This window comes from Octodon degus, unplaced genomic scaffold (genome assembly GCF_000260255.1).
Source record: "Octodon degus isolate 3935 unplaced genomic scaffold, OctDeg1.0 scaffold00039, whole genome shotgun sequence".
NCBI classification, from domain to species: Eukaryota; Metazoa; Chordata; class Mammalia; order Rodentia; family Octodontidae; genus Octodon; species Octodon degus.
In genome coordinates this window covers 8,539,828-8,550,531 of record NW_004524615.1, presented here as the reverse complement: position 1 = coordinate 8,550,531, position 10,704 = coordinate 8,539,828, and positions in this window count along the sequence as shown.

Genomic DNA, 10,704 nt, shown 5'->3' with positions numbered 1-10,704 from the left:
CTGGGCTTTGCTAAGTTTGTTCTAAGTAGGTGCTTTAGACCACTGAGCCATCTTACCAGCCCCTCTCTTGTTAATTCTTGAAAAATAAACTTTCTTTTAATCTTTTTCACTGAAAATGCATAATATCCCAGGACAACTGATGGAACTATCAGGACAATAAAGTACTTTCCTTAAATGCTATCATTTGTGAAGGAAGCCTGAGTTTACTGCTTTATTTTGTGGCGAGGGCATCACTTCTTAAAGTACAGTGCCTGGCTTGCATGGATCAGGGCCTTAGAGACTGCTCTGTAGCTGGCTTTCAGTGCTGGAATCACGGAGCCCCCAATGGTGGTGAATAACAGACAGTGTTCTGGGGTCCGCAGTGACTTCCATTCTGGTCCTTGGTCCATTACCTCTTAGCTGTGCTCCAGGAACTCAGTTCTAACTCCTTCTGCTGTCCATTCTGTTAAATTAGTTGAATAGCATGTCACAGCAAGTACTCAATGAGATAGTTGTGGGAGAGACTGATGCAGTGCCTGCTGTGTCCCTGGGAGTGGGTAACTGCATGTTTTTTCCCCTTCTCTGTAGTCATCATCAATACATTTTTCTCTTACTTTCTTCTAATGTTAAGTTCCAGTCCATCCCATGAAGAGATGGCATGATTCTGGAGCTGCCTCCAAACCCACATTAGTAGAAGATGAACGCAAAGACTACATTTCACCTTCACAACTGGATTAATTTGAATTCTAACTGAAGTATAGAAAATTCCACAGGAGGAAGGAAGACTTGTTGAGATAGGTGTCCTAGTCCATTTTCAACTGCTGAAACAAAATATCTGCTATATACAACTTAGAAGAGGAAAGGTATATTTTGGCTCATAGAAATTTCAGGCCAAGTTGGGCTGCATTCAAAAGCAGAGATTCAGGTGAGGCATCTGCTGAGGAAAGGTCTTTTTCTTTTGTTTCTAAGAAGCAGAGAGCAGATGTAGAGTCAAAGAGAGGAAGGGGTGGGGCAGGTTGACCTCAATGGCATGAGCATCATCCTATGTCTGCAGTTGGACCACACCTGCTGATAAACCCAGCCAGCCACGAGCTCCTCTTTGGAGAGCTCAGTGCCCTCATGACCTGATCCAGTTTTCAGGTCCCTCTCTGATCATTGCCACACTGGGAACTCAGCCCTCTGAGCACATGATTCTGAGAACACTTCCTGTATAAGTTGCAAGTATGTGTCTGACCCTAAAGCACATGCCTTTCTGCACTGGCATATGTTATCATCTAGAAACTTTAGCCAAGAAGAATTGCTATACAAATTCCAAATATTTCATGGTGTTAGAGCTGAATGACAGCCTAGAATTGAGGGAGTTTGACTCCATTTATCTAAAAGCATTTGATCTATGGTGGAAAGGAAGTTTTTCCCAATGAACATGAAAAATATGTAATACTTTTGGAATATTTTTGGAATTATATTTTGCTTGGTGAATAGTTAAAAAGATATCAATTATTAAATACTTATTAGATAAGAAGCTAAGAAACTATATTGAAGACAACTGTGCAATACAATAGCCATTGTTAATTTCCTATCGTTTTGTTTTCAAAATTCGGTATTATTTTATTGTTTTTTTCCCGTTTAAAATTAAAAAGAAGAGGACAAGAAAAAATAGAAAGTACTCTATTGTACAAAAGTACTTATTATATGTTAGTTTCTTTGCTGGTCTTTTTTGTTGTCCTTTTAAAAATAGCACCTATCAGTGCTGGCCCTAGAGCTCAGTGAATTAAAGCGTTTGCTTAGGCAGGCTCAGGGACCAGGGTTAGGGCCCCAGTGTGCAGTGCTGGCCCCAGCCCTGGGGTGCACTGAGACAGCGACTGAGACTGGGCCTGGTGGCCTGTGCCTGTAATCCCAGCACTTGGGAAGCAGAAAACAGGAAGATCTCTCCTAGTCCAATCTGTGTAGTGAGACCCTGTAGACCCTGTAGAAAAATACATAAAAAGTTAAAATAAAATAAAGTAGAACCCATCAATTGATTGATTTATTTTCAATTTACAAATACAAGTTATAGATATTTGTGGTATATAGCATATTTTGATATTTATATATACTTTAACCTAAATAAAGATGATTAATATAACCACTACTTCACTTTTTTGTAGTGAGAACACGTAAAATCTACTCTCTTAGCAATTTTGAACTATGAGATCATTTTTATTAACTGCGGTCACCTCCAGTCTCATTTGTTGTCTCATCGCTCCCTGGGGTGGAGCCCTCGTGTCAAGCTTGGGAATCCAACCCCTGGTCCCTGTGCCTGCTTGCAGGTGCTTTTATCCGCAGAGCTATTTGGCCAGCCCGTATCCAAATTATCTTATGTGAAATAAATCCTTTCTCTCTTCCTCCCTCCCTTCCTTCCTTCCTTCCTTCCTTCCTTCCTTCCTTCCTTCCTTCCTTCCTCTCTTTCTTTCTTTCTTTCTTTCTTTCTTTCTTTCTTTCTTTCTTTCTTTCTTTCTTTCTTTCTTTCCTTCTTTCTTTTTCTTTCTTTCTTCTTTCTTTCCTCTTTTCCCTCATCCCAGCTGCTCTTTCCTGTTGAGCACTTTCTTTCCCTTTAAGGTCAGTACTTTAATATCATTTGATGCTTAAATAAGTACATATGTAAGTCTTATTGACGCACAAGGCATTAGGAATTTGGAACAGTGGAGAGAGTTTGGAAGCATCTGGAAGTATTTTGGGGTGTGATAGCTGGGGAGAGGTGCTCCTGTACCTAGCAGGAAGGGATGTGGTGAAAGATGGAACTTGAGAAGCTCAGGAGGAAATGGAGTCACAAATGTCAGAAGGACTGTGATAGAGAACCAGTGCTCTAGAAAAATATATTTTTTTCAGTCCCTTATTGCTACACTTTCACCCTAATAAATTTAACAGATTCTTTGTACAATCAATTACCAAATTGATTGTTAATGCTAGTATGCTTCTTAAGTTTTTGCTTGCAAAAATAAAATAAATTAGACCTTTGTCCATCTGCCTTTTATAGTCAGTGGAGATTTGTACATGAAAATAATTTCTATCAACTACATTATAATAAGACAAAATATGAAATGAGTTAGAACTAAATGTTGATTAGTAGAGATTTACTCACTTTACCTATTTACAAATTTAGCTACTCATCTTATAAACATGTTTGTGTATTTTTTAAAAATTTATTTAGTAGTTTCTACAGGGTCTCACTATACAGATCGGACTTGTAGTGATCCTCCTGTTTTTAGCCTCCCAAGAGCTGGGATTACAGGCTTTGCACCACCACGCCCAGTCTCAATCACTATCTCGGTGTTCCCTGGGGGCAGGGCTGGCAGGGCACACGGAGTATTGTACTCAGTTCCTGCAGGAGCTTTAATCCACTGAACTATCTAGCTGGCTCTGTTTGTATATTTTTAAAACATGTTGATTAGGGAAGAATGTAAATATAAGTTGAGATTTGTAGAAATCTTTTCAACATGTATAAAAAGCAAATGTTCTCACTATAATTCCAAATAGTGTATTTCTAACTTTTTATTTCTGGTCACTAATTCATTTTTGTTCTCAAGACTCAGGAAGGATAAGACAACACTCCAAGGGTTAGTGTGATTTGGTCCTTAAATTTTATTTCTAATGAATTCAATTTCCTTTCCCATTTTTTTTTGTCATATGGGTACCAACCATCTATCTGTTTAGCGTTTGCTAATCTCACCTCCCTTTCCTCTGGAAAATTAGAAATCAGTATTGAAAGGACTCTTGACATTTCAGAGCTGCGCTGTGGCTGCTGGGATGAGTGAGGGGTCCTTGTGGTCAGGGAATCATTGGGGCAGTGCTCAGCCTCCACCGCATTCTCATTCATGAAGAATACCTCAGGATCTTTACAGAAGGAGTTGGGTGTGTTATGAAAATAGAAGAAGAAAATTAGAAAATAACAAAGTAGCATGGCTGTCTTCTTCATAGAAATGAAGAGGACAAGGATTAAATAGACTTGCAGAAAAGAATCTTAATAATATATTTTAAAAATTTTGAAGCTAGCTACTCATAGTACAAGTAGCACACTCTAGGATAGTGTGTGGTACATGCTTTATTTCAAAACCTAATGGGCTTATAAAAATAAAAGGTATTATCCTCTTAGTGATCTAGGGTCCGACAAACAATAGCCTCCTTCCTCCTCTTCCTCCTGCTTCTCCTCCTCCTCCTCCGCCACCTTCTCCTCTTCCTTCTCTTCCTCCTCCTCCCCCTTCTTCTTCTTCTCCCTCCTGTTTGTGGGATTGGACTCAGCTTCACTCATGCTGGGCCAAACCCCTACCATCGAGCCATGTCCCCAGCCTGCCACATGTAAGCTTTAAAGGTTGAATCATCTGTTATGTTGGCAAAGAAGTCATTTTTCCATTTCCACATAGTTCTATTTTTCTTTAGAAAACCATCTACTGGATTTATGTCATCTATGGTGGAAGCATGAATGGAGTTGTCCATGATCAAAACACTGCAAAATAAAAACATGAAAGGTGTTTTTCTCACCACCTTAGTATTGTTCAGTCAGGAACTCAGGTTACCCTCTACGAATATTCCTCCCAAAGGTGAAAGAGCATTTGAGCTGATGGCTTCCCCCAAGCCTCCCTGAAACAACAGCATCTAGCTACAGGCTTGACTTTCAAGACTTCTTCCTTTCATCTCTTTCTTCTTACTTTAAGCAATGTTTGTTAAGCACTAGCTTTCTGTAGTCCTGGTGTCACATTATGCATTCTAGATTTAGTGATAAGTGATGACTAAAACATTAAAACTCCTGGTCTTATGGAGCCTTTAAATAAGGGAAGGTAGGATACGAAAGCAAGCCACCTTTGCAATAGGTGGGCTCTAGCAGGAGGCAGGTGCTCTAGCAGGAGGCAGGTACTACAGCACTTTGGCAGAAGTAAAGAGATTTCCTGAAAGAAATTACTTCTGCAGTGAGATCATAGAGAGCCTAATATGGGCTCCAGGCAGAGGGAAATGGAGCAGGGAAGAGAAATCATGACTGTTACAGGAAACACTGAGTACAGCCCAAGGTTAGTGGAGGTGAGAAAGAAGGCTGAACAGCTGGGATAGGGACAAACACGAAGGACTTGTTTGCCCCCCACTTTATGGGCGTGTCTTTCTTTAGGTGATGTGTGCCCTTATGGGAGTGACCCAGGTGATCTGAACTTCGGAAAGATGACCAGATCCTCCACCGAGGTAGCTAGAGTGACAGCGGCCCAGGGAGACACGTTTTGCAGTGCTGCAAGGACTAGGTGAGAGATGGCGGAGGCTTGAGCTGAGTGGTGCAGGGAGACGGAGAAGCATGGACACATAGGAGAGGCCATGGGAGAACGCAGAAAACTTGAGGACTAATAAGTGTTCCTACTGAGAAAGAGAAGCAAGAAAAGTGTTCAGGCATTAGGAATCAAGCAACTGAATGGGTAATGAGAGTGGCTTACTTTTTTCTTTTAAGTAGAAAACATTGAAAGGTGCTTTTTTATTGAGCAAAGTGAGTATGTGCATGAGCTTTATCCTGATGGAAATTCTGGTAGAAACTTCAGTGAAAGGCTATGACCCGTAGGAAGACACAAGTTGGGGGACAGACTTGAAGTCCCGATGTAATGAAATTGGGAGTCCCAACAACTGAATGGGAACGCTATCCTACACCAGTGGTAGGAGGGAGAGAGGCGGAAGAGCTTACAAGTTTGGTAATCTTCTTTCCTAACTCTTTGTTTCAATGTTCCCTCAAAGGAAAGATGGGATTTCTGAAAGCACTTAAGGAAAATGAGCTGGGAAAGTAGGCATGAATTCAGCCCAAAGTTAATTTAACTGACAGCTCTGTCTGTGTACTTGCGCTAATGATCAAAATTAGCTAAAATAAAAGCAAGCTGCCCAGGTTTAAAGAAAGGCAAAATTGCTGCCTACCAGATAGCATGTCACACAGAAAAGGACTCCAAAATTGCAAAGTGCTGCTTTCATTTGCTGCCTGCTGTCATTCTAACTTACCCCTGTCTATTAGCGATTTCCTGGAGGCGCCCTAGCTGGCTGCTGCCGAGCTGACTGCAGAAGCACACTGAATTTCCTTCTTTCTAAGGCATTATATCCCTCTTTCCTTGAAATTAAAGATAAAATCTTGATCCTAGTCAATATTCTGGCAGATGTTTAAACACATATAGGGTATTGAAATTTAGTTTTAGTTGTTTTTTTAAGAAAAGAAAGAAGAAATGGGGAAGAATTCATTGTGTAATGTCGATATGAAGATCTAGAAGCGCATATAGCATTTCAGCTAAATTTGGGGAAGCATGTTTATAATCTTGAGTAAGTTTTCAGAAAATGATTTATCCATTGAGATGCATTACAATGAATTAACCTAGAGCCAACCACCAACTTTGTACTAAATAGGCAGATGCTAGCATCTAAGGGGGAGGATGATTTTCTTACAGTGGAGCCATGATCCTGAGAACATAGGTCCTTAGACACAGGGCCTCTAGGATTCTATTTCTGCCCTCTCTTGAGCCTTGGTTGACAATAATGATAAATTGCATCATACTGTGAGGTGGTTTGGGATGAAAACAGACTTCCACTAGGGACTGTAACACTACTTCCACACTGAGGCGCTGATAAAATTCTTTAAAATGTGCACTTGTCTCTTCTCTCCTTTCTCTTTGTTATATAGAAAAGGAAAACCAAATGACCTCCCCCAGAATGATACCCATGGAAAAAGAAGACCTAAATATACAGGGAGAACACTAATTGCTTCTAGCTAACAATCGGGAATTGCTTTATCTGTATATCTTTATTTATCCATGTGTTTATCTGCCAGATACAGGTATCTGTCTGTCATGGCTAAGTGCCTGCCAAAGGCTCATGTGTTGAAGGTCGGGTCACCAGTATATGGCTCTACAGGAAGGCAGAGACTCTACCTTTAAGTGGTAGAGTCTCACGAAAGAAAGCTGGGTCCCTGGCAATATGGCCTTGAGAAGGACAGTGGGACCCTGGTTCCTTCTTGTCTTCACTTCCCAGCCATCATGAGATGAGTGGCTTTTTCTACCTCTGCCTCTGTGATTTTTGATTGGCTCCCTAGTGGCCACGAAATGTCAGTGCCAAATGATCACAGGCTGAGGCCTCTGCCACCAAATCAATACTTTTGATGATGGCTTCTTCCTCTTTGGAAATAGACAAACATACACTTACACAGCTCCCTTTGTAGGTATAACACAATGGCTACTGTGGTTGTGAAAGTCTTTTTTATCAGGGTTATTTCCTTCCTTGAAAACGGAGACATTTTAGGCATGAATCAGAACATTCACCAATTTCTAAACTAAGTCTGATATTTAGTCATAGTGAGTGGTCACCCCAGAAAAAAAAAAGGCAATGATCTACAAAATTTCACTGTGCCATTTTTTATTTTTGATCACTTAAACTGTGTTGTACTTTTGTCTTCCATCTTCCTAAAGTCTAATCAAAATACTAGCTGAATATTTTTTCTAAAATACCTTCATATCTCTGGAGCAAAGCTCAAAGAGCTCTGAAACAGTATGAAATCTGAGGATGCAGTTAGATCAGACTCCCCTGCAGACAGGAAGCAGCGCTACCTTTCCTCAAACTGAAGAGTCCCTCGTAGATAGCTCTTAAGGCCCTTGATAAGGCAGTTAGAAGGCGCAGGACTGTACATGTGAGGAGTTCCTCCCTGCTTTGTTCACTCAGTGATCCAGTAGTTTTTAGAGCAGGCCTTTTCTTGGGCCTGCTACACTGTGTGAATCCTGGGTGCTTATACAAAGAAATTACAAATGCAATTCTTTCTGTCATGTTTCTTATCAAGGATTACACCTGCTTCTGTTTCCAGACAATGAGCGATTCCAAGACACCCAGTACGTGGATTAGGGGCTCGCTGTGGCGGAAATGTAGCAGACATTTCAGACACGATCAGGCACATGCAGAGAGGTGTGGCCTTAGATCAATGGGGGCATGTCAATAGTTAATAAAGTATAAGAATTAATTAAGTTTATTTATACATTTTTTATATGTATACAGTCACCACATTCATTATGGGGAATTTGTGCCTCTACAGGGTACATCTTGATTTATCTTTTTCCCCATTCTCCTACCTGCCCTTCAACCACTCATCTCCTTATTTGCAGAAGTTTTGTTTCCACTTTCCCTTCTTTTCTCTTTTTTCCTTTCCCCCTCCCTCTCCCTAGTTTCTTTCCATTTGAACATCTTCCTGTTTCATAACATAGTTGTCCTAAATGTGTTTCTTATTTACACTTTCAGTTTCAAGCTCCATTAATTTAAAGTAACAACACCAAAAGACTATTACAAAATCCCAAAACTGGTTAAATTTTAAAAAATTGTGAGAGTTATAAATCCTGTAAAATTATAGTGGATGTGTTGGGAATGCAGAGGAAAAAAATCAGCAGTGAGAAAACTATATAAAATATGTTTATGCAATTAAGCCAGGTGTTTTCGACTTAATTGTGTATGCCACAGGACACTGAGATTGAGATCCTGACCCTCAGGACCCCAGAAAATGGCCATATACAGAGAAGGGTCTTGAGAGAAGTAAGTGGTCTACAGTGCTGTTACTGTGGGCAGGGTCAACCCTAATCCAGTTGAAATGGGTGTTCCTACATGAGGGGGGACTCTGAACACAGACACTCACAGAAGCAAGATGACAGGAAAATGCAGAGAAGCCATGTGGCATCCAGCACAATGAGCTCGGGAGGCCCTTAACTTTCATTTTCTGTCTTCCAGAACTGTGAGCAAATACATTTGTGATCTTAAGCTGCCAAGTCTGTGGTGCATGGCTACAGCAGCCCTCGCAAAGAAATACAGTTTGAAATGTGGAAAGTCAGTAAAAAGCTTGCAATGAGCAAATAATTTGTCAATATCATTATAATAAACCTGTAGGACAAATCGATATACCCAGGCCTTGAGCTGGTGGACCCTCGTTCCTCAGACAAGCAAAATTACACATCAGGTCCATGAACAATACAGACAGCAAGCCGAATGGGAATAACTTTCTGATTGGTAATGGAAATGTAAAAATAGGAAAATCACAATAATTACAGTGATGCTAATGGCAAAAGCAGCGACTCACATGGAGACAAGGCAGCCAGCTGCTTCACCTCTTTCTTACTGGGCCATTTCTATTTCTGAGACAGTTGCGCTTAGAGAATTTAAGGCTTTTGTTTGCCCAAACTCTCACAGCTAGAATTTTTAACAAAAATATATCTAAGTTGTAGTTCAAAGCTCTCTTAGCCAAAGAATCATAGCGCAGACACTTGCTGTTCTTGGAAAGTGGCTGACAGAGAAAGGTCACGCCTGCCCAGCAAGGCTAATCACAGGGTTCTGGATTCACAGAGAGCTCTGACCTCCAGGCCGGCCCTTCAGGCTGGGCACTGACTTGGAAGATTTCTGAGTTCTGAGACCCAAGTGTGTTAGCACAGCCTACATACACCTCAGTATTTCACATTTATTAGAAAAACGCCTTTCTCTTTTCCCAAACTTCACCCAGGCACATGAAGAGGAGCCTGCAATAAGCATTTCCTTTACCTATCAGTTCTAAAACAATAGGCAGCAATCCTGCTAAGGTCTCTCCAAGGTCACAGCTCAATATATGAAATAGACAGAGGGCCACATATCAATTTGCATAAAAATGTGCTTTTCATTTGCATTTAAACGCATTTTAATCTGCATAAAAGTCTATTATTATGTCTTGAGAGTATAAATTTTATAATTGTTCTTTTAAAGCTGTCACTTACTTTCAGTGCCTTCCAATTCCCCCATCTTGCAGTCCTTCTTGTGATCTCTGCATTCCCGGATGACTGTCTTTGCGACCCAGCAAGGATGCTTGGAAGGGCTGGGACCTGGGACCTTGCAGCAAGAACTGGCTCTTGGGCCTCTGTCTCTTTGTATCTTCCTCAGAACATTGACTCCACAGTTTTCTTCCCTCTGTGTAGAACTCTCTCCCCTCAGCAATTACTAAGCCTACCACTGTCCCAGGGAAGTTGCACTAGGCAATGATAGGCAGGCAACAAAAACTTTATGTGCAATTATTGCACTAAGAGAGTGAGACTAAACTCTGTTTCCTTGAAGCAAGCATGAAGAGGCTTTAGGTGTCAGCGTGCTGGGAATTGCAATGGGCAGGTTGGTCACCATGATCGAACCTGAATGTTTGCGACCATGAACGATAGGCCTCCACCCTCCCACAGACTGGGAGCCAGGGCGTCTGTTTTACTTGATAATTGCATTTCAAAGAGATAGCTCCCAAGTCCTTGGGAAAGATATTCCTGGGTTGTGAAACTGGCAAGAGATGGAAAGAAGATTTATGTCTCAAAGAAGCAGAGAAAGAATTTACAATTGCATGTTGTCTTCTAACTTAAAGTTTTTCTGTGAAGAAGAAGGTCAAAGACCTTCAGTCAGGAAGAAATTTGACTCAAGTGGAGCTAAGCTGAGGAAATATTAATGTGCTTTCTCTCACTGCAGACAGAAATAAACGCAGTTGCCAAGAATGGTGGTGCATGCTTGTCATCTCAGCATTTTGGAAGGCTGAAGTAGAGGATCAGAAGTAGGGCCCAGCCCAGGCAACTTAGCGAAACTCTATCTTAAAATAGAAACAAAAAGGGTTTAAAATGTAATTCAGTGAAAATGACATGAGTTATAGCCCTGAACTACAGAGAGAGGGAGAGAGAGAGAGAGAGAGAGAGAGAGAGAGAGAGAGAGAGAGAGAGA